The sequence below is a fragment of the Oncorhynchus masou genome, unplaced genomic scaffold (genome assembly GCF_036934945.1).
Source record: "Oncorhynchus masou masou isolate Uvic2021 unplaced genomic scaffold, UVic_Omas_1.1 unplaced_scaffold_580, whole genome shotgun sequence".
Taxonomy (NCBI): domain Eukaryota; kingdom Metazoa; phylum Chordata; class Actinopteri; order Salmoniformes; family Salmonidae; genus Oncorhynchus; species Oncorhynchus masou.
In genome coordinates, this window is record NW_027012218.1 from 293,419 (window position 1) to 312,171 (window position 18,753).

General features: G+C 45.7%; 1 pseudogene; it reads right to left on the reverse strand.

The window, feature by feature from the left end:
• LOC135536231 (voltage-dependent T-type calcium channel subunit alpha-1H-like) overlaps positions 1 to 18,753 on the reverse strand; it is a 129,207-nt pseudogene that overhangs the window by 86,583 nt on the left and 23,871 nt on the right.

The following is an 18,753-nucleotide window of genomic DNA, read 5'->3' on the forward strand; positions in this document are numbered from 1 at the left end:
AGTAGAGGACAGTAGGGGACAGTAGGGGACAGTAGAGGACAGTAGGGGACAGTAGGGGACAGTAGAGGACAGTAGGGGACAGTAGGGGACAGTAGGGGACAGTATGGGCCAGTAGGGGACAGTATACTGTGTCTGGGTTATAGTAGTACTGTAGTGTGGACAGTATGGGCCAGTATGGGCCAGTAGGGGACAGTAGGGGACAGTATACTGTGTCTGGGTTATAGTAGTACTGTAGTGTGGCCAGTATGGGCCAGTAGGGGACAGTAGGGGACAGTATGGGACAGTAGGGGACAGTAGGGGCCAGTAGGGGACAGTATACTGTGTCTGGGTTATAGTAGTACTGTAGTGTGGCCAGTAGGGGACAGTAGGGGACAGTAGAGGACAGTAGGGGACAGTAGGGGACAGTAGAGGACAGTAGGGGACAGTAGAGGACAGTAGGGGACAGTAGGGGACAGTAGAGGACAGTAGGGGACAGTAGGGGACAGTAGAGGACAGTAGGGGACAGTAGGGGACAGTAGGGGACAGTATGGGCCAGTAGGGGACAGTATACTGTGTCTGGGTTATAGTAGTACTGTAGTGTGGACAGTATGGGCCAGTATGGGCCAGTAGGGGACAGTAGGGGACAGTAGGGGGGCAGTAGGGGACAGTATACTGTGTCTGGGTTATAGTAGTACTGTAGTGTGGACAGTAGGGGACAGTAGGGGACAGTAGGGGCCAGTAGGGGCCAGTAGGGGACAGTATACTGTGTCTGGGTTATAGTAGTACTGTAGTGTGGACAGTAGGGGACAGTAGGGGACAGTAGGGGACAGTATGCTGTGTCTGCGTTATAGTAGTACTGTAGTGTGGACAGTAGGGGCCAGTAGGGGCCAGTAGGGGACAGTAGGGGACAGTATGGGCAGTAGGGGACAGTATACTGTGTCTGGGTTATAGTAGTACTGTAGTGTGGCCAGTAGGGGCCAGTAGGGGCCAGTAGGGGACAGTAGGGGACAGTAGGGGCCAGTATGCTGTGTCTGGGTTATAGTAGTACTGTAGTGTGGACAGTAGGGGCCAGTAGGGGACAGTATGGGCCAGTAGGGGACAGTATGCTGTGTCTGGGTTATGGTAGTACTGTAGTGTGGACAGTAGGGGCCAGTAGGGGACAGTAGGGGACAGTAGGGGACAGTAGGGGACAGTATGCTGTGTCTGGGTTATAGTAGTACTGTAGTGTGGCCAGTAGGGGCCAGTAGGGGACAGTAGGGGCCAGTAGGGGACAGTATGCTGTGTCTGGGTTATAGTAGTACTGTAGTGTGGCCAGTAAGGGCCAGTAGGGGCCAGTAAGGGCCAGTAGGGGACAGTAGGGGACAGTAGGGGCCAGTAGGGGACAGTAGGGGACAGTAGGGGCCAGTAGGGGACAGTAGGGGACAGTAGGGGACAGTAGGGGACAGTAGGGGCCAGTAGGGGACAGTATACTGTGTCTGGGTTATAGTAGTACTGTAGTGTGGCCAGTAAGGGCCAGTAGGGGACAGTAGGGGACAGTAGGGGCCAGTAGGGACAGTAGGGGCCAGTAGGGGCCAGTAGGGGACAGTAGGGGACAGTAGGGGACAGTATACTGTGTCTGGGTTATAGTAGTACTGTAGTGTGGCCAGTAGGGGACAGTAGGGGACAGTAGGGGACAGTAGGGGACAGTAGAGGACAGTAGGGGCCAGTAGGGGACAGTAGGGGACAGTAGGGGACAGTATACTGTGTCTGGGTTATAGTAGTACTGTAGTGTGGACAGTAGGGGACAGTAGGGGCCAGTAGGGGACAGTAGGGGACAGTATGCTGTGTCTGGGTTATAGTAGTACTGTAGTGTGGCCAGTAGGGGACAGTAGGGGACAGTAGGGGCCAGTAGGGGACAGTAGGGGACAGTAGGGGACAGTATGCTGTGTCTGGGTTATAGTAGTACTGTAGTGTGGCCAGTAGGGAGAGTATGCTGTGTCTGGGTTAGAGTAGTAGTGTAGTGTGGCCAGTAGGGGCCAGTAGGGGCCAGTAGGGGACAGTAGGGGACAGTATGGGACCGTATGCTGTGTCTGGGTTTTAGTAGTACTGTAGTGTGGCCAGTAGGGGAGAGTATGCTGTGTCTGGGTTAGAGTAGTACTGTAGTGTGGACAGCAGGGGACAGTAGGGGCCAGTAGGGGCCAGTAGGGGACAGTATGGGCCAGTAGGGGACAGTATGCTGTGTCTGGGTTAGAGTAGTACTGTAGTGTGGCCAGTAGGGGACAGTAGGGGACAGTAGGGGCCAGTAGGGGCCAGTAGGGGACAGTAGGGGACAGTATGCTGTGTCTGGGTTATAGTAGTACTGTAGTGTGGCCAGTAGGGGACAGTAGGGGACAGTAGGGGCCAGTAGGGGACAGTAGGGGACAGTAGGGGACAGTATGCTGTGTCTGGGTTATAGTAGTACTGTAGTGTGGCCAGTAGGGGCCAGTAGGGGCCAGTAGGGGACAGTAGGGGCCAGTATACTGTGTCTGGGTTATAGTAGTACTGTAGTGTGGACAGTAGGGGACAGTAGGGGACAGTAGGGGACAGTATGCTGTGTCTGGGTTATAGTAGTACTGTAGTGTGGTCAGTAGGGGCCAGTAGGGGACAGTATGGGCCAGTAGGGGACAGCATGCTGTGTCTGGGTTATAGTAGTACTGTAGTGTGGACAGTAGGGGACAGTAGGGGACAGTAGGGGACAGTAGGGGCCAGTAGGGGACAGTATGCTGTGTCTGGGTTATAGTAGTACTGTAGTGTGGTCAGTAGGGGCCAGTAGGGGACAGTAGGGGCCAGTAGGGGACAGCATGCTGTGTCTGGGTTATAGTAGTACTGTAGTGTGGACAGTAGGGGACAGTAGGGGACAGTAGGGGCCAGTAGGGGACAGTAGGGGACAGTAGGGGACAGTATACTGTGTCTGGGTTATAGTAGTACTGTAGTGTGGACAGTAGGGGCCAGTAGGGGACAGTAGGGGACAGTAGAGGACAGTAGGGGCCAGTAGGGGACAGTAGGGGACAGTAGGGGCCAGTAGGGGACAGTAGGGGACAGTATGCTGTGTCTGGGTTATAGTAGTACTGTAGTGTGGACAGTAGGGGCCAGTAGGGGCCAGTAGGGGCCAGTAGGGGACAGTAGGGGACAGTAGGGGACAGTAGGGGACCGTAGGGGACAGTATGCTGTGTCTGGGTTATAGTAGTACTGTAGTGTGGACAGTAGGGGACAGTAGGGGACAGTAGAGGACAGTAGGGGCCAGTATACTGTGTCTGGGTTATAGTAGTACTGTAGTGTGGACAGTAGGGGCCAGTAGGGGACAGTAGGGGCCAGTATACTGTGTCTGGGTTATAGTAGTACTGTAGTGTGGACAGTAGGGGACAGTAGGGGACAGTAGGGGCCAGTAGGGGACAGTAGGGGACAGTAGGGGACAGTAGAGGACAGTATGCGAGGTTCCCTCTTTCCACTGGGATTCTCTGCCTCTAACCCTATTACAGGGGCTGAGTCACTGGCTTGCTGGGGCTCTCTCATGCCGTCCCTGGAGGGGTGCGTCACCTGAGTGGGTTGATTCACTGATGTGGTCATCCTGTCTGGGTTGGCGCCCCGCCCCTTGGGTTGTGCCGTGGCGGAGATCTTTGCGGGCTATACTCAGCTTTGTCTCAGGATGGTAAGTTGGTGGTTGGAGATATCCCTCCAGTGGTGTGGGGGCTGTGCTTTGGCAAAGTGGGTGGGGTTATATCCTTCCTGTTTGGCCCTGTCCGGGGGTGTCCTCGGGTGGGGCCACAGTGTCTCCTGACCCCTCCTGTCTCAGCCTCAGTATTTATGCTGCAGTAGTCAGTGTGATGGGGGGCTGGGGTCAGTTTGTTATATCTGAGTACTTCTCCTGTCCAATTCGGTGTCCTGTGTGAATCTAAGTGTGCGTTCTCTAATTCTCTCCTTCTCTCTCGGAGGACCTGAGCCCTAGGACCATGCCCCAGGACTACCTGACATGATGACTCCTTGCTGTCCCCAGTCCACCTGGCCGTGCTGCTGCTCCAGTTTCAACTGACCTGAGCCCTAGGACCATGCCCCAGGACTACTTGACATGATGACTCCTTGCTGTCCCCAGTCCACCTGGCCGTGCTGCTGCTCCAGTTTCAACTGTTCTGCCTTATTATTATCGACCATGCTGGTCATTTATGAACATTTGAACATCTTGGCCATGTTCTGTTATAATCTCTACCCGGCACAGCCAGAAGAGGACTGGCCACCCCACATAGCCTGGTTCCTCTCTAGGTTTCTTCCTAGGTTTTGGCTTTTCTAGGGAGTTTTTCCTAGCCACCGTGCTTCTACACCTGCATTGCTTGCTGTTTGGGGTTTTAGGCTGGGTTTCTGTACAGCACTTTGAGATATCAGCTGATGTACGAAGGGCTATATAAATAAATTTGATTTGATTTGATTTGATTTGATATGCTGTGTCTGGGTTAGAGTAGTACTGTAGTGTGGACAGTAGGGGACAGTAGGGGACAGTAGGGGACAGTATGCTGTGTCTGGGTTATAGTAGTACTGTAGTGTGGACAGTAGGGGACAGTAGGGGCCAGTAGGGGACAGTAGGGGCCAGTAGGGGACAGCAGGGGACAGTAGGGGACAGTATGCTGTGTCTGGGTTATAGTAGTACTGTAGTGTGGCCAGTAGAGGACAGTAGGGGACAGTAGGGGCCAGTAGGGGACAGTATGCTGTGTCTGGGTTATAGTAGTACTGTAGTGTGGCCAGTAGGGGACAGTAGGGGACAGTAGGGGACAGTATGCTGTGTCTGGGTTATAGTAGTACTGTAGTGTGGCCAGTAGGGGACAGTAGGGGACAGTAGGGGCCAGTAGGGCCAGCAGGATGAGGATTCCTGTTCTAGACTAGTTGTAATTCAATCGTCAGTAGGGTCAGTTGGTGATGAGGATTCCGGTTCTAGACTAGTTGTAATCCTATCGTCAGTAGCGTCAGTAGGTGATGATGATTCCGGTTCTAGACTAGTTGTAATCCTATCGTCAGTACGGTCAGCAGGTGATGAGGATTTCGGTTCTAGAGTAGTTGTAATCCTATCGTCAGTAGCGTCAGTAGGTGATGAGGATTTGGGTTCTAGACTAGTTGTAATTATATTGTCAGTAGGGTCAGTTGGTGATGAGGATTTGGGTTCTAGACTAGTTGTAATTTTATCGTCAGTACGGTCAGTAGGTGATGAGGATTCCGGTTCTAGACTAGTTGTAATCCTATCGTCAGTAGGGTCAGTAGGTGATGAGGATTCCGGTGCTAGACTAGTTGTAATTCTATCGTCAGTAGGGTCAGTAGGTGATGAGGATTCCGGTGCTAGACTAGTTGTAATCCTATCGTCAGTAGGGTCAGTAGGTGCTGAGGACTGGGTTCTAGACTAGTTGTAATTCTATCGCCAGTAGGGTCAGTAGGTGATGAGGATTCCGGTTCTAGACTAGTTGTAATTCTATCGTCAGTAGGGTCAGTAGGTGCTGAGGACTGGGTTCTAGACTAGTTGTAATTCTATTGCCAGTAGGGTCAGTAGGTGATGAGGATTCCGGTTCTAGACTAGTTGTAATTCTATCGCCAGTAGGGTCAGTAGGTGATGAGGATTCCGGTTCTAGACTAGTTGTAATTCTATCGCCAGTAGGGTCAGTAGGTGATGAGGATTCCGGTTCTAGACTAGTTGTAATTCTATCGCCAGTAGGGTCAGTAGGTGATGAGGATTCCGGTTCTAGACTAGTTGTAATTCTATCGCCAGTAGGGTCAGTAGGTGATGAGGATTTGGGTTCAAGACTAGTTGTAAGTCTATCGTCAGTAGATTCAGTAGGTGATGAGGATTCCGGTTCTAGAATAGTTGTAATTCTATCGCCAGTAGGGTCAGCTGAGGTCAGAACCAATGGGAACATCATTATTCACGTTTTATTAATTTCTTAAGGGGTAACACTGCTAAAACGGAATACACACACACACACACACAATCTATCCCCTCCTCTCACACTGAGATGTACACTTTAATTAACACCTCAAACCTTGTGACCCCACACACATGCTCACATATTGAGAACACACACACACACACACACGCACACACAGGCACACACAGGCACACACAGGCACACACAGGCACACACAGGCACATACACATACACAGGCACACACACACACACACTGAGAACACACTCTGCGGGTACAGCTGATAGCCTCATCAGGGTGTTGATTTGGAGCTTGATAATCCGTCATTAAACATCACATGATTACCCAAGTTTTGATTAAACACACAAAACCACGCACACACACACACACACACTCCCCTCCCCTGCCCTGCCCTCCCCTCCTCCCCTCCTCACCCCTCCCTCTCCTCCCCTCTGCTCCCCTGTACCTGTTGGTGGAACTCTATCCCCATACTGAGAGTGTTGATGAGGATGGAGATCATGATCCCTCTGTTGAAGTATCTACTGCTCACCACCTAGAGGGAGTAGGGTTCAGGGGTTAGGGGTTAGGGTGTAGGGTGCAGGGTTATTTGAAGAGCTTAGTAGTAATAATAGTAATAATTACAATTATAATATAATAATAATAACAGTAATAACAATAATCATAATAATAATAGTACTAATCAGGGTTGGCAGATGGAGCCGTAACTATAATTATAATATAATAATATATTAAGAATAATACGTATAATTATAGTATAATAACATAATAATAATAATAACTAGAATTATAATAATACTAATCATAAATATAGTATACCATATATTAATATGTATAATTATAATATAATAATACTAATACTCATAATTATAATATAATAATATATTAATAATAATAACTATAATTATAATATACTAATATATGAATAATAATAACTATAATTATAATATAATAACATATTAATAATAATAACTATAATTATAATATAATAATATATTAAGAATAATACGTATAATTATAGTATAATAACATAATAATAATAATAACTAGAATTATAATATAATTATAATAATACAAGTCATAAATATAGTATATGTATTAATACGTATAATTATAATATAATAATATAATAATACTAATACTCATAATTATAATATAATAATATATTAATAATAATAACTATAATTATAATATACTAATATATGAATAATAATAACTATAATTATAATATAATAACATATTAATAATAATAACTATAATTATAATATAATAATATATTAAGAATAATACGTATAATTATAGTATAATAACATAATAATAATAATAATAACTAGAATTATAATATAATTATAATAATAAGTATAAATATAATACCATGTATTAATACGTATAATTATAATATAATAATATAATAATAATAATAACTAGAATTATAATAATATAATCATAAATATAGTATACCATATATTAATATGTATAATTATAATATAATAATATAATAATACTAATACTCATAATTATAAAATAATAATATAATAATACCTATGATTAATAGTACTCATAATTATAGTATAATAACATATTAATAATAATAACTATAATTATAATATAATAATATATTAATAATAATAACTATAATTATAATATAATAATATATGAATAATAATAACTATAATTATAATATAATAATATATTAAGAATAATACGTATAATTATAGTATAATAACATATTAATAAAAATAACTATAATTATAATATAATTATAAGTATAATACTCATAATATAATAATATAATAATAACAGTCATATTAATAATTATAATACAATAGTAATAATAATATAATAATAATAATACTCATAATTATAGTATAACATATATTAATATGTATAATTATAATAGAATAATAGAATAATATACTCATAATTATAGTATAATAATTAATAATAATAACTATTTATAATATAATAACATTAATAATAATAACTATAATTATAATATAATAATACTCATAATTATAGTATAACATATATTAATATGTATAATTATAATAGAATAATAGAATAATACTAATACTCATAATTATAAAATAATAATATAATAATACCTATAATTATAATATTATAATAACATGCATAATTATAATATAATAATAATTCCTATAATTATAATTTAATATAATTATAATACTCATAATTATAATATTATAATATAATAATAATACCTATAATTATAATATAATATAATCATAATAATACTCGTAATTATAATATAATAATACTACTCAAAATTATAATATAATATAATAATAATATAATATCATATAATTATAATACTCGTAATTATAATATAATAATACTACTCATAATTATAATATAGTAATATAATAATAATATAACAATAATACTCATAATTATAATATAATAATGGTAATAATAGTAATAATAGTAATAACAGTAATAATAATATTTATGATCAATGACAACGTCAATAAGTCCTACAATCAATATCTAAAACACAGATATAGATCAGATCAGTCTAACTATATGATCAGTGACAACGTCAATAAGTCCGACAGTCTTACATGCTCCAACCTGGCCTGTAGCTCCGCCCACCACCCAACTAGGTCTCTGATTGGCCTCAAGGCCTGTCCATCTACACGCCGAAGGCTGTCAACGCGGCGAGGGCTCAGGTTGCCATGGCCCTGGTTGCTAGGTTCAAAATCGGCATGGTCGTTGTCACAAAGCTGGTCGTCGTGGACGCAGTAGGGGCACGGCAATGACTCCCTGTGCTCTGCCTCTGAAAACAGGTAACGCCAGACTGTCAACACACACAGCTGACGGAGACTCGTTACTACACACACATACACTGACAACACACACACACACTGAGAACACACACACACTGAGAACACACTCACTCACTCTTATCGTGCTCTAACACCAGTGTGACGGTGTGGCCCCTCCCCCTGGAGGTCATGTAGCTGGGGTCGGGGTCAGGTCGTAGAGGTCGTGGGGATAGATAGAGGGGTAGTTTAACTCCCTGCCCTTCCTCCCTACTCCCCCGTTACTCATCTCCACCCCCACACAGTTAGATGGACGAGGAAGAGGAGGACGAAGGTGGAAGACGCCATGGGTGTGTCCCGAGTGCCGATTGGCCAGTCCGTTAACCTCTCCTTTGGGTGTGTGTTGGTGTGAGTGTGTCCAACACGTACAGCGAGGTGTGTGTGTAGAGCAGTGTGTGACGGCCCGGGCGACTCTGCGGGTCAGTTTACGGTACAGGTGTCCGATGTAGCGCAGTATCTCCTCGTAGCAGGACCCCGGCTCCTGATAGGAAGCCAGAGTGGAGGCGTTGCTGAGGTAACGGGCACGCTGCTCCGACCTCATCAGGGCGTTCTCGCTGCTTTGTCTCTGAGAACTGGGTCGCTATGACGACCAGGCACAGGTTCAGCATGAAGAACGAGCCCACCGGAGAGGGAGGGACGACAACACACACGGAGTTACCGTGACAACACACACACACAGAATTATCACGACAACACACCTGGAGTTACCAGGACACACACACGTAGTTACCAGGACGACACACACATATATTCCTGAACCACATCCTCAGGGAGGATCTCATGTTAAATACGGTTGTAGTAATCTGGCTACAGGTTCATCTGCCTCACCTAAAGCCCATTCTGGTGGGAATCTGCTATAGACCACCAAGTGGAGGATCTGGATAATGTTAAATACTGTTGTAGTAATCTGGCTACAGGTTCATCTGCCTCACCTAAAGCCCATTCTGGTGGGAATCTGCTATAGACCACCAAGTGTTAACAGTCAGTATCTGGTTAATGTTAAATACTGTTGTAGTAATCTGGCTAGGTTCAGCCCATTCTGGTGGGAATCTGCTATAGACCACTAAGTGACAACAGTCAGTATCTGGATAATGTTAAATACTGTTGTAGTAATCTGGCAGGTTCATCTGCCTCACCTAAAGCCCATTCTGGTGGGAATCTGCTATAGACCACCAAGTGTTAACAGTCAGTATCTGGATAATGTTAAATACTGTTGTAGTAATCTGGCTACAGGTTCATCTGCCTCACCTAAAGCCCATTCTGGTGGGAATCTGCTATAGACCACCAAATGATAACAGTCAGTATCTGGGTTAACTTAGTAATCTGGCTAAATGCTTGATGGGAAATGTATGTGATATCTGGTTAACAGAGATATCAACAGAGATTTATATTTTCTGGGCCCACTGAAGAGAAAGCTTCAAACTGTAGTCAGTGCTGAGATCAGTACAGGTGCATCAAAGCTGGGACCGAGAGACTGAAAAACAGCTTCTATCTCAAGGCCATCAGACTGTTAAACAGCCACCACTAACATTGAGTGGCTGCTGCCAACACACTGACTCAACTCCAGCCACTTCAATAATGGAATTGATGGGAAAGGATGTAAAATATATCACTAGCCACTTTAAACAATGCTACCTAATATAATGTTTACATACCCTACATTATTCATCTCATATGTATACGTATATACTGTACTCTATATCATCGACTGCATCCTTATGTAATACATGTATCACTAGCCACTTTAACTATGCCACTTTGTTTACATACTCATCTCATATGTATATACTGTACTCGATACCATCTACTGTATCTTGCCTATGCTGCTCTGTACCATCACTCATTCATATATCCTTATGTACATATTCTTTATCCCCTTACACTGTGTATAAGACAGTAGTTTAGGAATTGTTAGTTAGATTACTTGTTGGTTATTACTGCATTGTCGGAACTGGAAGCACAAGCATTTCGCTACACTCGCATTAACATCTGCTAACCATGTGTATGTGACAAATAAAAATTGATTTGATTTGAACCTGGTTCAAGTTATCAGTCAACCTACCAGGGTAGTTACAAACAGCACAGGAATGAAATCATCAACATGTATTGATCACATCTTTACTCTTTTAATGCTGCAGAAATTAGCATGAAAGCAGTATCCAGATCCATCAGATGTATTGATCACAATATAGTAGCCAACGTTCCAAAGGCTGGGCCTAATATAGTGTATAAGAGGACAGGCTGGGCCTAATATAGTGTAGTAGAGGTCAGTCTGGGCCTAATATAGTGAATAAGAGGTCAGGCTGGGCCTAATATAGTGTATAAGAGGTCAGGCAGGGCCTCATATAGTGTATAAAAGGTCAGGCTGGGCCTCATATAGTGTATAAGAGGTCAGGCTGGGCCTAATATAGTGAATAAGAGGTCAGGCTGGGCCTAATATAGTGTATAAGAGGTCAGGCTGGGCCTCATATAGTGAATAAGAGGTCAGGCTGGGCCTCATATAGTGTATAAGAGGTCAGGCTGTGCCTAATATAGTGTATAAGAGGTCAGGCTGGGCCTAATATAGTGTATAAGAGGTCAGGCTGGGCCTAATATAGTGTATAAGAGGTCAGGCTGGGCCTAATATAGTGTATAAGAGGACAGGCTGGGCCTAATATAGTGTATAAGAGGTCAGGCTGGGCCTAATATAGTGTATAAGAGGTCAGGCTGGGCCTAATATAGTGTATAAGAGGTCAGGCTGGGCCTAATATAGTGTATAAGAGGTCAGGCTGGGCCTAATATAGTGTATAAGAGGTCAGGCTGGGCCTAATATAGTGTATAAGAGGTCAGGCTGGGCCTAATATAGTGTATAAGAGGTCATACAATACGTTTTGTAGTGATTCCTATACTGTGGGTGTGAAGAATATTTGTTGGTCTGTGGTGTGTAATGAGGAGCAACCAGACGCTGCTGGTCTGTGGTGTAATGAGGAGCAACCAGACGCTGCTGGTCTGTGGTGTGTAATGAGGAGCAACCAGACGCTGCTGGTCTGTGGTGTAATAAGGAGAAACCAGACGCTGCTGATCTGTGGTGTGTAATGAGGAGCAACCAGACGCTGCTGGTCTGTGGTGTGTAATGAGGAGCAACCAGACGCTGCTGGTCTGTGGTGTGTAATGAGGAGCAACCAGACGCTGCTGGTCTGTGGTGTAATGAGGAGCAACCAGACGCTGCTGGTCTGTGGTGTGTAATGAGGAGCAACCAGACGTTGCTGGTCTGTGGTGTGTAATGAGGAGCAACCAGACGCTGCTGGTCTGTGGTGTGTAATGAGGAGCAACCAGACGCTGCTGGTCTGTGGTGTGTAATGAGGAGCAACGAGATGTTGCTGGTCTGTGGTGTGTAATGAGGAGCAACCAGACGCTGTTGGTCTGTGGTGTAATGAGGAGCAACCAGACGCTGCTGGTCTGTGGTGTGTAATGAGGAGCAACCAGACGCTGTTGGTCTGTGGTGTAATGAGGAGCAACCAGACGCTGCTGGTCTGTGGTGTGTAATGAGGAGCAACCAGACGCTGCTGGTCTGTGGTGTGTAATGAGGAGCAACCAGACGCTGCTGGTCTGTGGTGTGTAATGAAGCAACCAGACGCTGTTGGTCTGTGGTGTAATGAGGAGCAACCAGACGCTGCTGGTCTGTGGTGTGTAAAAGAGGAGCAAACTCAGACGCTGCTGGTCTGTGGTGTGTAATGAGGAGCAACCAGACGCTGCAGGTCTGTGGTGTGTAAGAGGAGCAACCAGACGCTGCTGGTCTGTGGTGTGTAATGAGGAGCAACCAGACGCTGCTGGTCTGTGGTGTGTAAAGAGGAGCAACCAGACGCTGCTGGTCTGTGGTGTGTAATGAGGAGCAACCAGACTCTGCTGGTCTGTGGTGTGTAATGAGGAGCAACCAGACGCTGCTGGTCTGTGGTGTGTAATGAGGAGCAACCAGACGCTGCTGGTCTGTGCTGTGTAATGAGGAGCAACCAGACGCTGCTGGTCTGTGGTGTGTAATGAGGAGAAAATTGCTGGTCTGTGGTGTGTAATGAGGAGCAACCAGACGCTGTTGGTCTGTGGTGTAATGAGGAGCAACCAGACGCTGCTGGTCTGTGGTGTGTAAAGAGGAGCAACCAGACGCTGCTGGTCTGTGGTGTGTAATGAGGAGCAACCAGACGCTGCTGGTCTGTGGTGTGTAAAGAGGAGCAACCAGACGCTGCTGGTCTGTGTGTGTAATGAGGAGCAACCAGACGCTGCTGGTCTGTGGTGTGTAAAGAGGAGCAACCAGACGCTGTTGGTCTGTGGTGTAATGAGGAGCAACCAGACGCTGCTGGTCTGTGGTGTGTAATGAGGAGCAATCAGACGCTGCTGGTCTGTGGTGTGTAATGAGGAGCAACCAGACGCTGTTGGTCTGTGGTGTAATGAGGAGCAACCAGACGCTGCTGGTCTGTGGTGTGTAAAGAGGAGCAACCAGACGCTGCTGGTCTGTGGTGTGTAAAGAGGAGCATCCAGACGCTGCTGGTCTGTGGTGTGTAAGAGGAGCAACCAGACGCTGCTGGTCTGTGGTGTGTAATGAGGAGCAACCAGACGCTGCTGGTCTGTGGTGTGTAAAGAGGAGCAACCAGACGCTGCTGGTCTGTGGTGTGTAATGAGGAGCAACCAGACGCTGCTGGTCTGTGGTGTGTAATGAGGAGCAACCAGACGCTGCTGGTCTGTGGTGTGTAATGAGGAGCAACCCAGACGCTGCTGGTCTGTGGTGTGTAATGAGGAGCAACCAACGATGCTGGTCTGTGGTGTGTAATGAGGAGCAACCAGACGTTGCTGGTCTGTGGTGTGTAATGAGGAGCAACCAGACGCTGTTGGTCTGTGGTGTAATGAGGAGCAACCAGACGCTGCTGGTCTGTGGTGTGTAATGAAGAGCAACCAGACGCTGCTGGTCTGTGGTGTGTAATGAGGAGCAACCAACATGCTGTTGGTCTGTGGTGTAATGAGGAGCAACCAGACGCTGCTGGTCTGTGGTGTTAATGAGGAGCAACCAGACGCTGTTGGTCTGTGGTGTAATGAGGAGCAACCAGACGCTGCTGGTCTGTGGTGTGTAAAGAGGAGCAACCAGACGCTGCTGGTCTGTGGTGTGTAATGAGGAGCAACCAGACGCTGCAGGTCTGTGGTGTGTAAAGAGGAGCAACCAGACGCTGCTGGTCTGTGGTGTGTAATGAGGAGCAACCAGACGCTGCTGGTCTGTGGTGTGTAAAGAGGAGCAACCAACGCTGCTGGTCTGTGGTGTGTAATGAGGAGCAACCAGACTCTGCTGGTCTGTGGTGTGTAATGAGGAGCAACCAGACGCTGCTGGTCTGTGGTGTGTAATGAGGAGCAACCAGACGCTGCTGGTCTGTGCTGTGTAATGAGGAGCAACCAGACGCTGCTGGTCTGTGGTGTGTAATGAGGAGCAACCATGCGTTGCTGGTCTGTGGTGTGTAATGAGGAGCAACCAGACGCTGTTGGTCTGTGGTGTAATGAGGAGCAACCAGACGCTGCTGGTCTGTGGTGTGTAAAGAGGAGCAACCCAACGCTGCTGGTCTGTGGTGTGTAATGAGGAGCAACCAGACGCTGCTGGTCTGTGGTGTGTAAAGAGGAGCAACCAGACGCTGCTGGTCTGTGGTGTGTAATGAGGAGCAACCAGACGCTGCTGGTCTGTGGTGTGTAAAGAGGAGCAACCAGACTGTTGGTCTGTGGTGTAATGAGGAGCAACCAGACGCTGTTGGTCTGTGGTGTAATGAGGAGCAACCAGACGCTGCTGGTCTGTGCTGTTTAATGAGGAGCAACCAGACGCTGCTGGTCTGTGGTGTGTAATGAGGAGCAACCAGACGTTGCTGGTCTGTGGTGTGTAATGAGGAGCAACCAGACGCTGCTGGTGTGTGGTGTGTTATGAGGAGCAACCAGACGCTGCTGGTCTGTGGTGTGTAATGAGGAGCAACCAGACGCTGCTGGTCTGTGGTGTGTAATGAGGAGCCCAGACGCTGCTGGTCTGTGGTGTGTAATGAGGAGCAACCAGACGCTGCACTTGACACCGTTTATGTAATTGCTTATTCCAGTGACTAATAAACAATGGACCCATTAAGAAAATGACTGTAAAAACGGTTAAATCCCCTTGGATTGGTGAGGAATTTAAATAATTGTATGGTTGAGAAGGATGATGCAAAAGAGATGGCAAATAAGTCTGGCTGTCAACCGATTGGCCAATGTCCTGCAAACTGAGAAATCATGTGGCTAAACAGAATTAAAAGAAGAAGAAACAACTATGAAACAAAGATAAATGACAGAAATAATGATAATAAAATTCATTCAATGACATTTTGGGAAAAAAGGCAAACTCAGCTCCATCATTCATTGAATCAGATGCTCATTCATCACAAAACACACTGATATTGGCAATAACTTCAATATTTTTTTTTTTTCAATGGCAAGATTAGAAAACTTAGGCATGACATGCCAGCAACAAGCTGACACTACACACCCAAATATATCTGATCAAATTATGAAAGACGAGCATTGTAATTTTGAATTACGTAAAGGAGTGTGGAAGAAGTGAAAAAGATATTGTTGTCTATCAACAATGACAAGCCACCGGGGTCTGACAAGATGGAAAATTACTGAGGATAATAGTGGACGATATTGCCACTCCTGTTACCACATCCCAATCCAAGCCGACCAGAGAGTCTGTTCCCTCAGGCCTGGAGGGAATCAGTCATTCTGCTACCTAAGAATAGTAAAGCCCTCTTTACTGGCTCAAATGCTGACCAATCAGCCTGTTACCAACCCTAACATGCTGACCAATCAGCCTGTTACCAACCCTAACATGCTGACCAATCAGCCTGTTACCGACCCTAACATGCTGACCAATCAGCCTGTTACCAACCCTAACATGCTGACCAATCAGCCTCTTACCAACCCTAACATGCTGACCAATCAGCCTGTTACCAACCCTAACATGCTGACCAATCAGCCTGGTACCAACCCTAACATGCTGACCAATCAGCCTGTTACCAACCCTAACATGCTGACCAATCAGCCTGTTACCAACCCTAACATGCTGACCAATCAGCCTGTTACCAACCCTAACATGCTGACCAATCAGCCTGGTACCAACCCTAACATGCTGACCAATCAGCCTGTTACCAACCCTAACATGCTGACCAATCAGCCCGTTACCAACCCTAACATGCTGACCAATCAGCCTGGTACCAACCCTAACATGCTGACCAATCAGCCTGTTACCAACCCTAACATGCTGACCAATCAGCGTGTTACCAACACTAACATGCTGACCAATCAGCGTGTTACCAACCCTAACATGCTGACCAATCAGCCTGGTACCAACCCTAACATGCTGACCAATCAGCGTGTTACCAACCCTAACATGCTGACCAATCAGCCTGTTACCAACCCTAACATGCTGACCAATCAGCCCGTTACCAACCCTAACATGCTGACCAATCAGCCTGTTAACCAACCCTAACATGCTGACCAATCAGCCTGTTACCAACCCTAACATGCTGACCAATCAGCCTGTTACCAACCCTAACATGCTGACCAATCAGCCTGTTACCAACCCTAACATGCTGACCAATCAGCCTCTTACCAACCCTAACATGCTGACCAATCAGCCTGTTACCAACCCTAACATGCTGACCAATCAGCCTGTTACCAACCCTAACATGCTGACCAATCAGCCTGTTACCAACCCTAACATGCTGACCAATCAGCCTGTTACCAACCCTAACATGCTGACCAATCAGCCTCTTACCAACCCTAACATGCTGACCAATCAGCCTGTTACCAACCCTAACATGCTGACCAATCAACCTGTTACCAACCCTAACATGCTGACCAATCAGCCTGTTACCAACCCTAACATGCTGACCAATCAGCCTGTTACCAACCCTAACATGCTGACCAATCAGCGTGTTACCAACCCTAACATGCCGACCAATCAGCCTGTTACCAACCCTAACATGCTGACCAATCAGCCTGGTACCAACCCTAACATGCTGACCAATCAGCCTGTTACCAACCCTAACATGCTGACCAATCAGCCTGTTACCAACCCTAACATGCTGACCAATCAGCCTGTTACCAACCCTAACATGCTGACCAATCAGCCTGTTACCAACCCTAACATGCTGACCAATCAGCGTGTTACCAACCCTAACATGCTGACCAATCAGCCTGTTACCAACCCTAACATGCTGACCAATCAGCCTGTTACCAACCCTAACATGCTGACCAATCAGCCTGTTACCAACCCTAACATGCTGACCAATCAGCCTCTTACCAACCCTAACATGCTGACCAATCAGCCTGTTACCAACCCTAACATGCTGACCAATCAGCCTGGTACCAACCCTAACATGCTGACCAATCAGCCTGTTACCAACCCTAACATGCTGACCAATCAGCCTGTTACCAACCCTAACATGCTGACCAATCAGCCTGGTACCAACCCTAACATGCTGACCAATCAGCGTGTTACCAACCCTAACATGCTGACCAATCAGCCTGTTACCAACCCTAACATGCTGACCAATCAGCCTGTTACCAACCCTAACATGCTGACCAATCAGCCTGTTACCAACCCTAACATGCTGACCAATCAGCCCGTTACCAACCCTAACATGCTGACCAATCAGCCTGTTACCAACCCTAACATGCTGACCAATCAGCCTCTTACCAACCCTAACATGCTGACCAATCAGCCTGTTACCAACCCTAACATGCTGACCAATCAGCCTGGTACCAACCCTAACATGCTGACCAATCAGCCTGTTACCAACCCTAACATGCTGACCAATCAGCTTGTTACCAACCCTAACATGCTGACCAATCAGCCTGTTACCAACCCTAACATGCTGACCAATCAGCCTGTTACCAACCCTAACATGCTGACCAATCAGCCTGTTACCAACCCTAACATGCTGACCAATCAGCGTGTTACCAACCCTAACATGCTGACCAATCAGCGTGTTACCAATCTAACATGCTGCCCACACCGCTCGCATTACGTGCGCGAACATTGCAACATAAATGTACACATACATGTTATTGAATGATTGCATCCAAAATGCTCAACGAGCGTCTGAGTAGCCAGGTGTTAAAATAGAACTTGGTCCTGTTTGTGAAGCTTGACGCGCTGCAAGTTCCGCCTCTCCCATCTCCTCATTGGCTTTTAGGAGCATATTCCCATTGAAGGATGAAGTGAGTGGGAAAAGGTTTTGTTGTGCCCTCTTCACGACTGTCTTGGGATATACCCACGTGGGTGTCCACGCTACAGGACGAACCTAATCAACATGAGTTTGGTGGGGACGAACCTAATAAACATGACTTTGGTGGGGACGAACCTAATAAACATGAGTTTGGTGGGGACGAACCTAATCAACATGAGTTTGGTGGGGACGAACCTAATAAACATGACTTTGGTGGGGACGAACCTAATAAACATGAGTTTGGTGGGGACGAACCTAATCAACATGAGTTTGTTGTGGACGTACCTAATCAACATGAGTTTGTTGTGGACGTACCTAATAAACATAAGTTTGGTGTGGACGTACCTAATCAACATGAGTTTGGTGTGGACGTACCTAATAAACATAAGTTTGGTGTGGACGTACCTAATCAACATGAGTTTGGTGTGGACGTACCTAATAAACATGAGTTTGGTGTGGACGTACCTAATAAACATAAGTTTGGTGTGGACGTACCTAATCAACATGAGTTTGGTGTGGACGTACCTAATAAACATAAGTTTGGTGTGGACGTACCTAATCAACATGAGTTTGGTGTGGACGTACCTAATAAACATAAGTTTGGTGTGGACGTACCTAATCAACATGAGTTTGGTGTGGACGTACCTAATAAACATGAGTTTGGTGTGGACGTACCTAATCAACATGAGTTTGGTGTGGACGTACCTAATAAACATGAGTTTGGTGTGGACGAACCT